Source organism: Saccopteryx bilineata, chromosome 1, assembly GCF_036850765.1.
Source record: "Saccopteryx bilineata isolate mSacBil1 chromosome 1, mSacBil1_pri_phased_curated, whole genome shotgun sequence".
Classification (NCBI taxonomy): Eukaryota; Metazoa; Chordata; class Mammalia; order Chiroptera; family Emballonuridae; genus Saccopteryx; species Saccopteryx bilineata.
In genome coordinates, this window is record NC_089490.1 from 334197786 (window position 1) to 334210342 (window position 12557).

The 12557-nt window shown below is 41.1% G+C and overlaps 1 long non-coding RNA gene across 1 annotated transcript in view; it reads right to left on the reverse strand.

The window, feature by feature from the left end:
- Window positions 1–238: 238 nt before the first annotated feature.
- The window catches only part of LOC136316695 (uncharacterized), a 37500-nt gene continuing 25181 nt past the window's right edge, over window positions 239–12557 (reverse strand). Inside the window, exons 2-3 of the long non-coding RNA XR_010727789.1 lie at window positions 4279–4377; window positions 239–1844 (exon numbers count right to left, since the gene is read on the reverse strand). This is a non-coding gene — a long non-coding RNA (uncharacterized lncRNA). The remainder of the gene's footprint in view (window positions 1845–4278; window positions 4378–12557) is intronic.

Consider the following 12557-nt stretch of genomic DNA (forward strand, 5'->3'; position numbering starts at 1 on the left):
TGGGTGCATGCGGGAGTCTGACTGCCTCCCCGTTTCCAACTTCAGAAAAAAAAAAAAAATCACAAAATTTTATCAAAGAAACAATGTTAAAAGTTGTGTGTGTATGTGTGTGTATGTGTGTGTGTGTGTGTGTGTGTGTGTTTTAGCGAGAGAGTGATATACAGACAGGAAAGGAGAGAGATGAGAAGCATCAATTCTTTGTGTGTCACCTTATTTGTTCATTGATTGCTTTCTCATATGTGCCTTGACCAGGGGGCTACAGCCAAGCCAGTGACCTCTTGCTTAAGCCAGTGACCTTGGGCTTCAAGCCAGTGACCATGGGGTCATGTCTATGATCGCACACTCAAGCCAGCAAGCTGTGCTCAAGCTGGTGAGCCCATGCTCAAGCCGGATGAGCCTGCGCTCAGGCCGGTGACCCCGGAGTTTCAAAGCTGGGTCCTCTGCGACCCTGGCTGACACTCTAACTACTGTGCTACCGCCTGGTCAGGCAATAAGTTTTTTGAGGCTACTTCATAAACAGGTAGTACTTGATATGATTATAAAAATAAACTACATTGCCCTCTTAAAAGAGGAACAACAAATAAACAAGGATGACAAATTGCAGAGATCATCTTATAGGCAATGACACATTTGGTAGGCATTTGGATATGGTAAGATACTGAACTTGCTGAGTTTCTTTCTGGAAAGAACCCTGGGAACCCTCACATGTTCTCCTTTACACAGTCATCACAATAGCCACACTGAGAGTGGCCTGCATAGTAATTATCATCCCATTATACCTGTGGAAAAGTGTAGGGTTCAAAAAAAGTTAATTGACCCAATGTCACATAGTCAGTCATCAGGAGGGACTAACCCTAGGAATAATTTCTCCTTGGTGACTTGATTGTCACAAGTAAGTGACTTATCTGAGGTAATAAAAAAAATTTTGAGAATGAGAAAATATTTGGAAACATTGATGGCATGCTTATCAGATATGCAAATCACTATGCCTGAGTGCTCTTCCTAGCTCTGCCTCTACCTAATAGATTTTGACAAATTCCTTAACCAGACTAGGCCAGGCCTCAATATCCTTCTTGGCTAAATGAAACAGATCAGGGTTTTTCAAAGTTATTCTTTTCTAAGGAAGGTCTTAATGTTTTAAACACTTATTTAAAATACACTGTAGCCTGACCAGGCGGTGGTGCAGTGGATAGAGCATTGGACTGGGATGCCGAGGACCCAGGTTTGAGACCCCGAGGTCACCAGCTTGAGCGCGGGCTCATCTGGTTTGAGCAAAAGCTCACCAGCTTGGACCCAAGGTCGCTGGCTCAAGCAAGGGGTTACTCGTTCTGCTGAAGGCCTACGGTCAAGGCACATATGAGAAAGCAATCAATGAACAACTAAGGTGTTGCAATGCGCAACGAAAAACTAATGATTGATGCTTCTCATCTCTCCGTTCCTGTCTGTCTGTCCCTGTCTATCCCTCTCTCTGACTCTCTCTCTGTCTCTGTAAAAAAAAAAAAAATACATTGTAGCCCTTGGCTGGTTAGATCAGTGGTAGAGCATCGGCCCAGCATGTTTGATTCCTGGTCAGGGCAAATAGGAGAAGTGCCCATCTGCTTCTCCACCGTGATCTTCTTGTTTCTCTTTCTCTCTCCTCTCCTCCTGCAGCCATGGTTCAATTAGAGTGAGGTGGCCCTGGGCACTGATAATGGCTCCATGGCTTCTGCCTCAGGTGCTAGAATGGCTCTGGTTACAATGGAGCAAGGGCTCCAGATGGACAGAGCAGCGCCCCCTAGTGGTCTTGCTGGGTGTATCCTGGTCCAGGCGCATGCAGGAATCTGTCTCTGCCTCCCTTCTTCTCACTAAATAAAAAATAAAATATATTGTAATGTTATAAATTTAATTGATAAAAGATGAGTGGCATATAATCCCAACCTCCTTGGCTCTCCCCACCACCTATTGGATTCCCTGGACACAGTCAAAAACTACAGCACTAGATAATCTGAAAGCTTCATTCTGTTCTAAAGTTCAATGGTTTTATACTTGGAAACAATTAGCTTTTCTTTTTCTTTTCTTTCTTTTTTTTAAGCGAGAGAGAGCAAGAGAGATTGAGAGAGTGAGAGAGCATGAGAGAGACATAGGAAGGGAGAGAAATGAGAAGCATCAACTTGTAGTTGTGTCACTTTAGTTGTTTATCGATTGCTTCTCATATGTGCCTTGACTGGCGGCCTCTAGCTGAGTTAGTGACCCCTTGCTCAAGTCAGCAACTTTGGGCTCAAGCCAGTGACCTTTGGGCTAAAACCAGCAACCATGATATCACATCTATAATACCACTCTCAACCTGGTGACCCAGCCCTCAACCTAGTGAGCCTGTGCTCAAGCCAGATAAGTCTGTGCTCAAGCAGACAGCCTCGGGGTTTTGAACCAGGGACCTCAGCATCCTAGTTCAATGTTCTATCCATTGCACCATCACCGGCAGGTGGAAACAACTAGCTTTTTAATCTGCTACCTATTCACATCCCCTACAACATTTTATGAAACAGCCCCAGATGTGGAGTCAGGGGAGCTGGGTGTGGATCCCTGCTCCACCAACCAATCATCTGTCACCTTAATCAAGTTGCTTCACTTCTTTAAGCATTTGTTTCCTCATCTGTAAAATGGTGTCAGTAGTTCTTCCCAGGTACGATTACTTTGTAGACTTTAAAAGATTGAATAATGTACAGTATTATTAGTATTATCTTCTTTGCACAATATCCTTCCATGGGAGGTGGCTTTATCCACAGAATGATATGGAGTACCAACATGGGTTGAGCTGGCCTTTGGCAAACTTGCCTGAGAGTAGAGGTGGTATCTACCACAGATGGGTTCATGTTCCCTTTGAGCTGAAAGCCCAAATCAGTCGTGAGGGTGTGAGCTCTTAATACAGCAAACAATTAAACCAAGGAGGCACCATTGTTAAGTTTAAAGGGAAAAACTGTCCCCATAATCTGACCTAGATAATAATGACCCAACTATATGCCCCCTCCACACTAGGCTGTCATTGACTGAGTTCTTACTACATGGTAGACACTGTTTTTACATGAGTTATCTCATTTGATCTTCACAAGAACCTTTTGCAATAGTGAAAAATAACCAATACAATAGAATATTAGTCCTATTTTGTAGCTTAGAAAGGCTAACTAATTTGCTCAGGTTCATACAATTGGCATGTGGCAGAGCCTGAACTCAATGGCAAACCTGAACTGCTCAGCTCTTCATCTCCCAAATGGAAGGAAAGTTTTTCCTCACTCAGCTTGAGGGCCCAAAACCTCCATTACTCTTTATCTTTGCAGTGCCTTTAGTCAGCGCCACCTCTCTATTTTTATTTCTTCCTTCATTCAAAAGTGCTTCATTTATCTTCATAAAACTTAGAGGTGGAAAGCTTGTCCGCTGTGGCATGTTTTCTGAGTGGGCGTGAGAGAATCAAGCCACATCTCTTCCCTCAGGAAGTTAGTCCTATAACTAATTCATCTCTGTCGGGAAGACTTTCCTCTTACACTTATCCTCCCCTTCAATTTTGCATTTTACCCATTTCTCTCTGTGGGCTGCACACTTCAGCACTTCAGAATACATTGCTTAAGCCTGTCCAGGCTCTCAGCAGTAGTATTGTTGAGCCACCTTTTCCCCTTACACTATGGCCAGAGCAGCTTTCTGATTAGCACCTGGCAGATGCTTTTCCCAGCGGACAGACGGAGGCAGAGGTAAGCTACAGGGGAATGCTGGGAAAGAATGGGAGGAGGTTCAGTGAACACCAGGCTTAAAACCTGCTTAGTCAGCAAACCTTGGAGCCAGCTGGGCTTGGACACTTACTTCATTTAGGTGGCCCCTCCATTGGCAGCAGAAGCATTTATTGTCCAGCTAGGCATAATTCCATTAGGACGCTATGCCAGGCTCTGAACTTGGTGTCAGGAATCATGGAAATAAATTGAGTACATCATCACAAGGAAGACAGTGTGGTGCAGTGGAAAGCATGTCAGCTTTGGAATTTGAAAAATCTAGTTCAAGTCATCGCTCTCCTTTTTTACACAGCTATGTGGCTTTAGCAAGTCATTTAGCCCCCTGATCTTCAGCTTATTTGTAAAATGGGGAGTCAATACCTATGTAAGTTGTTTCTTGTCTTGGCACATAATAGGCACTAATCAACGAGAGCTCTTATTTTTCAAAGCCCTAATTCTAAACCACTTGCACTAACTATTTCCTCATAACTTTATATCCTACTTTATATCCTACTTTATATCTCTAGGCAACTGTCTTTACCTTTCATTCTTCCATTTTCAGTGTGCTGCAAACTAGCCTAGAGCATTCTGATATTGTTTTCATCTCCAGCATCAGCAATTCCACACTGTTCACCACTGCCTAGAAAGCAGAATTCAGATATTAGCTGTCAGAATCAAATCAACATTGTTTGTTTTTCAATTTCCACTTTGACATGAACCTCACCATTGACATGATGAAATGGATATAGATACTATTTGCCATGTTTGTTATAAGCTCTATATGCTGACAATTTCTCAGTTGTATCAAAGAATCATTTCATGTTCACAGGTATTAGAAATAGTATCTTAATATGCAAACTGACCCAACTTGAACAAAATATTTCATTAAAATACTCTTTCCAAAAGAACAAATGCAACCATTCTCAGTCAAAAGGAAACTACTTCTCTCTTAGGCAAGTGAAATCTACATAATTAACAAATACTTGCCTGACCTGTGGTGGCGTAGTGGATAAAGCGTTGACCTGGAAATGCTGAGGTTGCCGGTTCAAAACCCTGGGCTTGCCTGGTCAAGGCACATATGGGAGTTGATGCTTCCTGCTCCCCCCCCCTTGTCTCTCTCCTCTCTCTCCCTTTCTCTCTCCTTTCTAAAATGAATAAAAACAAAACAAAACAAAACAAACAAACAAACAAAAAAAACAAATACTTATTGAGAGTCTACAATCTACAAAAGACCCTGTAGGTGTTAGGATACACCAGTTGCTATGACAAACATCGGTCATTGAAACAAATCCCCCCTCTCATGGAGCTTACATTGCAGTGGGAAATACACAATAAACAAATAAACACATAAATAAAAAAATTAATTTTGAGATAATGATGCCTACAATGAAGAAAACAAAGTGATACAATAGTGACTAGGCCATCTAATTTATTTATATATTTTTACTTTTACCTTAACTTAAAAAATCAAAATAATAGACGCACATAGTTAAAAAATTCCAAAATAAATCTAATGAGTAGGAAGAGAAGTGGGAAGACTTCTCTGAGGAGTTAATAACTGAGCTGAGTCCTAAATCATAAGAAGGAGATAGCTATAGGAATGCTTGGGGAAAAGTATATCAATACAGCAGTGGGAACAGCAACCCAAAGGCAATGAGTGCAGAGAAGCTTGGTGTACAGGTTCATGGGACAGAAGAAAAGGACAATGTGTTTGGAGTGAACTGAACAAAGGGCTGAGAGGTAGGGGTTGAGACTGTAGAAGTAGGCAGAGGCGAGATCATGTAGTATCTTATAGGGTATGGTAAGACTATTGGCTATGTTCTACTTATATGGGGGAGGCCATAGATGGGGCTGACATAGAACGAAGAGATATGGACTGATTTGTGTTTTTATTTTTATTATTTCTTTTTAGCAAGAGAGAGAGAGAGAGAGAGAGAAGAAGGAGAAAGATGAGAAGCATCAACTTGTAATTGTGTCACGTTAGCTGTTCATTGATTGCTTCACATATGTGCATTGTCCCATTCAGGGTACTCTAGCTGAGCCAATGACCCTTTGCTCAAGCCAGCGACCTTGGGCTTCAAGCCAGTGACTTTTGAGTTCAAAGCAGTGACCATGGGATCATGTTGATGATTCCACGCTCCAGCTGGTGACACCATGCTCAAGCTGGTGTGTTCAAGTCTGCGCTCAAGCTGGATAAACCCGTGCTCAATCTGGTGACCTTGGGGTTTCAAACCTGGGACTTCAGTATCCCAGATCAGCGCTCTATACATTGTGCTACCACTAAGTTGATTTGTGTGCTTTTTGTGTGTGTGTGTGTGATGAGACAGAGAGGGACAGATAGGAACAGACAGACAGGAAGGGAGAAAGATGAGAAGCATCTATTCTTTGTTGCAGCACTCTATTGTTCATTGATTGCTTTCTCATATGTGCTTTGACTGGGAGTCTACAGCAGACCGAGTGACCCCTTGCTCAAGCCAGTGATCTATTGACCTTGAGGTTTCGAACCTGGGTCCTCTGTGTTCCAGTCCAATGCTCTATCCATGTCACCTGGTCAGGTGGTTGATTTGTGGGTGTGTTTTTTTGTGTTTTTTTTTGTATTTTTCTGAAGCTGGAAACGGGGAGAGACAGTCAGACAGACTCCCGCATGCGCCCAACCGGGATCCACCCAGCATGCCCACCAGGGGGCGATGCTCTGCCCCTCCCTGGCGTCGCTCTGTTGCGACCAGAGCCACCCCAGCGCCTGGGGCAGAGGCCAAGGAGCCATCCCCAGCGCCCGAGCCATCTTTGCTTCAATGGAGCCTCGCTGCAGGAGGGGAAGAGAGAGACAGAGAGGAAGGAGGGGGGGAGGGGTGGAGAAGCAGATGGGCGCTTCTCCTGTGTGCCCTGGCCGGGAATCGAACCCGGGACTTCTGCATGCCAGGCCGACGCTCTACCACTGAGCCAACCGGCCATGGCCTGATTTGTGGGTTTTTTTGTTTGTTTGTTTGTTTTACAGGGACAGAGACAAGAGTCAGAGAGGGGGAAAGATAGGGACAGACAGACAGAAATGGAGAGAGATGAGAAGCATCAATCATCAGTTTTTCGTTGCAACACCTCAGTTGTTCATTGATTGCTTTCTCATATGTGCCTTGACCGTGGGGCTACAGCAGACTGAGTAACCCCTTGCTTAAGCGAGTGACCTTGGGTTTAAGCTGGTGAGCTTTGCTCAAACCAGATGAGCCCGTGCTCAAGCTCGTGACCTCAGGGTCTCAAACCTGGGTCCTCCGCATCCCAGTCCGATGCTGTATCCACTGCACCACCACCTGATCAGGCTGATTTGTGTTTTTAAAACATGATTCCATCTTCTGGCTATAGAAGAAGCCAGAATAGAGAAGAACAAGAGTGAAGAGTATAAGAGGTTTGAACCCTGGCTGGTTGGCTCAGTGGTAGAGCATCTGCCCAGCATGTGGAAGTCCTGGGTTTGATTCCTGGCCAGGGCACACAGGAGAAGGGCCCATCTGCTTCTCCAACCTCTCTTCTCCTTTCTTTCTATCTCTGTCTTCCTCTCCTGCAGCCAAGGCTCCACTGGAGCAAAGTTGGCCAGGGTGCTGACCTCAGGCGCTAGAATGGCTCCATGGCCTCCACCTGAGGCGCTAGAATGGCTCTGGTTGCAAAGGAGCAATGCCCAGATGGGCAGAGCATCGCCCCCTAGTGGGCATGCTGGGTGGATCCTGGTTGGGGGCATGCAGGAGTCTGTCTCTCTGCCTCCCGTCTTCTCACTTCAGAAAAATACCAAAAAAAAAAAAAAAAGTATAACAGGCTTTATGCTCCAGATGAGCTATGGTGTTGGCTTGAAGTAGGATAGTAGTAATAGTAACAATTGTGAAAATCAGGATTTACTTCAGAGGAATATATTCAGAATTTCCAAAACTCATTGATAAATTAAATTTTGGGAGTGAAGTAAAGAAGAAAGTAGAATGAATCCTATGTTTGGACTTGAACTCCTATGCAATGTTGGGAACATTTACTGATATAGGCAAGACTGGAGGTAGAACATGTTTTGGAGATTTGGTTTTCAATTGGTTATGTTAAGTATGATGGACCTATGAGACAGTCATATGGAGATGTCTAAAAGGTAAACTTGATTTGTTATTACAGGATGCTTCCATTATCCCTCTCATAGTATATAACCAACTGGTTGGCTAGGTTAAAGATCTATAAGGAAAAGGGGCTGGCACCCATGCCAGTCCCAGATGCCTTTGGAATCAATTCTCAGTTCTTCCTAAGAATTGATTCAGGGCTTTAGGGGACTATAGTGGGTATTCCTTGGACACTTTTACTACATTCTGAGACATGCCTGAGTAGCTGTGGTTGGTAGAGGAAGTAGTTTTTCAGAACAGAGTTGTACTGTATTTGGCAATAAAAAAATATTTTTTTTCAAACTACATTTTCCACTTGGCATGTAGATAGACTGTGGCATGGCATAAAGATATAGTACAATCTAGTTGGAAAATGTTTCTTAGACATAGATATAATAAAGTGAAAAGATTTTATTTTTCTTCCCCTTTAGATTCTGGTTCATAGACTTATAGCCTTTAGAATTGAGAGGACCTTAAAGAACACTGGGTTTATTCTCTGATTTCAGGCATGCAAGGCAGCAAGGCAGCAAAAACCTAGAAGAATCACACTACTTTCTGTAACGGAGTTCTCAGCCTTTGAGGACCAGATCTTTTCTTCAACATTTTTAACTTTATAAATTTTGGTCTTTAAACATGTTTTCAGTTAAAATATTAAGTGTAAATGAAATAAATTCAATATACACAAAATATTAAAATAATGTATAATCAGTAGGATGCTTCCTCCTATGCAAATTATACTTTGAAAGTGAAAACCATGCTCGCCATGTTCCCCAAAGAAACCAAGGAAATAGGATATTTTGAAAGCCAAGGAAGCAGCCACATCCTAAAACAAAGTGAAAAATAATCACCATTATTTATATTCAGGCCCATACCACAAATTAAAAGTGAAGAGGAGCCTGACCTGTGGTGGCGCAGTGGATAAAGCATCGACCTGGAATGCTGAGGTCGCCGGTTCAAAACCCTGGGCTTGCCTGGTCAAGGCACATATGGGAGTTGATGCTTCCTGCTTCTCCCTCCCCCTTCTCTCTCTCTCTTTCTCTCTCTCTCCTCCCTAAAAATTAATAAAGAAAAAAAATTAAAAAAAAAAGTGAAGAGGAGGGCATTAATGTCAACAACAATTTGCTGACAACACCTTTTTCTGCCATGGCTTGTCTTTCCCATTTCTGCATCAAAGGCCTGAAGATTTTGTTTGCTGGCCCTTTCAAGGTAACATTAGAGCTTCTGTTCTGCACAAAAACTAGTTCAGCTCAGCTTGTGTTCTCTGAAAAAGTTAGTTCAGCTCAGGTCAATTATTTCTTGCATTTGGACAAGACAACCTGATTCTTACAACTAGGCTTGCTTATCAAGAGACTTGAAAGGATCTCGCTTCTCAGCATCATTAATGCAGAACAAAGTTTGGAGGTACAGACTGTCCATTTCTGTTGGCATAGTTCCTTCAGTCAAAATTAAGAGTTGCACCCACCAGAAGAAAATGCTTTCCTTATAGTTTAAATTGCCAACTTCTGAGCAATAATACACAAGATTGCCTCAAGTACCATGATCTTTCCTCTACTTTCTCAACCAAAACGGTCTCTATACTTCTAACAAACTGACAGCTAACTGAGTACTAATAGAGAAATGCACTACAATCTTTGATCTGTCTTATGACCATCTACTCCCTTTGGTCTTCCTCTGGGACTTCTACATGCTTCTTTTTAACAATTTTACAATTCAACAGGAAAATTTAAAGATAGATTTAACTTTTTAACTCACTATGTACAGGGTGGAAGAAAAGTATGTTTACAGTTGTGAGTATACAAAACAGAGTTTATTCTTGTATTATTATTTATTATCATATTATTTTCCATATGAACAACTGTAAACTTACTTTTGCCCCACCCAATAATCACTTTGAAAGCTGGAATGCACTTACTAAAATTTTTCCTTCTTAACCTCCTCTCTCTCTCTTTTTACCCCCTTTTCTGACATGCACGATTGGGCAATGTGCCCTGGCCAAGGAACTCAGTGGATAGAGCATCATCCTAGTACACTGAGGTCACGAATTGGATCCCTAGTCAGGGCACATAGGAGCAGCAACCAGTGAGTGCACAACTAAGTGGAACAATGAGTTGATGCTTCTCTCTCTCTCTCTTTCTCTCTCCCCCATCTCCTCCCTCCCCCTCAAATCAATGGAAAAATGAAAAGAAAAAAGATTTGGCAATGTGCAGAAGAAAATGGACTGATTGGCATAGCCTTTGGAGAGGGGTAGACCTGGTTTTGTGGTATTGATCTAGTTATTCAATCTTTCAGAGTTTGACTCCTGGAAATAGTAACACACTGTCTTATGGAATGTTATGAAGACCAAAAGAGGTGTAGAAAGCCTTGAGCCCAGTGCCCAAAAGACTGATTAAAGAAGTTAAGTTTCTATGTTCCAAGTTCCTATGGGCTGTAGGAGTTGGTACTATTCACAGAAACTACTGTTTCTCAAATTTATCTGATAATAAGAATTTCTTATGGCATTGGTTAAAAGGACAATTTCCTTGTGAATCAAAAACTCCAATGTTGCCAGACCAGGCCGTGGCGCAGTGGATAGAGCATTGGACTGGGATGCCGAGGACCCAGGTTCAAAACCCCGAGGTCACCAGCTTGAGCGCTGGTTCATCTGGTTTGAGCAAAAAGCTCACCAGCTTGGACCCAAGGTCGCTGGCTCCAGCAAGGGGTTACTCAGTCTGCTGAAGGCCCATGGTCAAGGCACATATGAGAAAGCAATCAATGAACAACTAAGGTGTTGCAATGTACAATGAAAAACTAATGATTGATGCTTCTCATCTCTCTGTCCCTGTCTATCCTTCTCTCTGACTCTCTCTCTCTGTCTCTGAAAAAAAAAACAAAACACAAAACTCCAATGTTTGGAAGCTAAGACACTGTATTTTTAATAAACATTCCTTGTGATTCATATATCAGAAAAGCTACAGAAACACAGACTATCAATATCTGTTATGTTCTATAATTACAAGCAAAATTTGAGCTAAAATAACATTGTTTTAATATTATGGTTTTTATGTGTGAATAGTTATTAGGCTACTAGTTAAATTATACAGTTGAATATTTAAACTAAAATATATGTAAAACATTTCAACTTTTAGTCTATTTTTACTCTGTAGGTTCCACAACAGCCAAACTTTATTCTCATTAGTGAATAAAAATGATACCACTTTTGGCTTTAACTGACTTAATATCAGCAAAATAAGAGCCAAGAATACTGTAAAGTACTTTGGTAATGTATAGCATTACAGAAATGTTTATTATAATAATTATTAATTGTTTCAATTATAATAATGGTCTACATTGTAAATGTAGACCATTTACAAGACTTGACTTATGAGTTAACCAGCTAGCTGCATTTTAATATGCTTTTAGCAAATCTATGCAGCATGGAGACAAAGCTTAAAATATTATACATAAAACAGCACAAACATCCTTTTTTGCTTAAACCCAAATCACTATTATTTGTTTTTTTCTTTTTTGGTTGGCCTCTAATAAAATTCACATTTTAGATTATGTTTTGTAAGCAATGATGGCTTTGTAATTTTAAGTATTTGGCATCCAGATATACCTTTAATATTTCATTCAAAGATGACACTGTGGATGGTGATTATTCTCTCCTTGTGTTGTATGAGTCAGGGACCCAGGGGAGTGTGAAATTGAGGAGGGAAGGGTGGGAGAATTGTTGGATAGATGAATGTAACAGCAGTGGGTCCTTCTGGATGGCTATCCAACAACGAACATTTATGAGATCCTACTAGAAGCCAGCTACCATTCTAACTCCTGAACACAGCAACTAACTGCTCTGTTGATTTACTGGTCTCAGTTTTACATCTGAGCCCTGGCAAGTGGTGGTGATTGGTACATATTTTTTTGTTAAAAAGAGCCAGGCTGTTCTTGGTTGCCCTGGACCACAACTACCACAGAGTGGTTGATGCACCATTATCAGACCTGCCCATGAGTCTTCTATTTTATGTCTATGCCTATCTCATACCAAGGCACAACAATAACAAAAAAATGCTGATGGTTTATCTTGCTTTCATCCACTGGAGTGTGAGATGAACATGCGTTAAGACTGTTAATTCAGGCATTAAACACTAGATTCTAGATTATGCCAGCATGTATTTGTTTATCAGTTGCTTTCATATGATTCTGTAGTTGCTTCCTATGCAAATTATCTTCTTTCTTTTTTTAATTAAACAAGTACCCATCTATATTTTTTCCCCTATAGCAGTGCCTAGAATAAAACTATACATGTGGAAGTTATTCAAATGTTGGTTGGGCTGAATGAAGGTAAATAAACACATTACTTCATTAACTGTAATATAGGATCTTGCTGGTGACCATTTCTTTTCATGTGACATTAATTAAAATTTCCATAAGTTTTAAAAATTTGACATGTAGTGTTTTTGGAAAGTTGGAAACTACCAGCCATAGGAAAGTCTAACAATAATAATTATATTCCCAATTAGCTGGATTAGGGTATTAAAATCAGAAAATACAGAAAGTATACATGAGAGTTTACAATAAAGAATTTTAGTTACTTTTACTTTTATTGTACATATATTCTATTTAACTGTCATGCATTTGTTTCTATTTCCCTTAAAAATTTTTTTTACATTATTTATAGTATAGTCTTCCCAACTTGCTTTTATATACCTATACATTTTTCCTCATG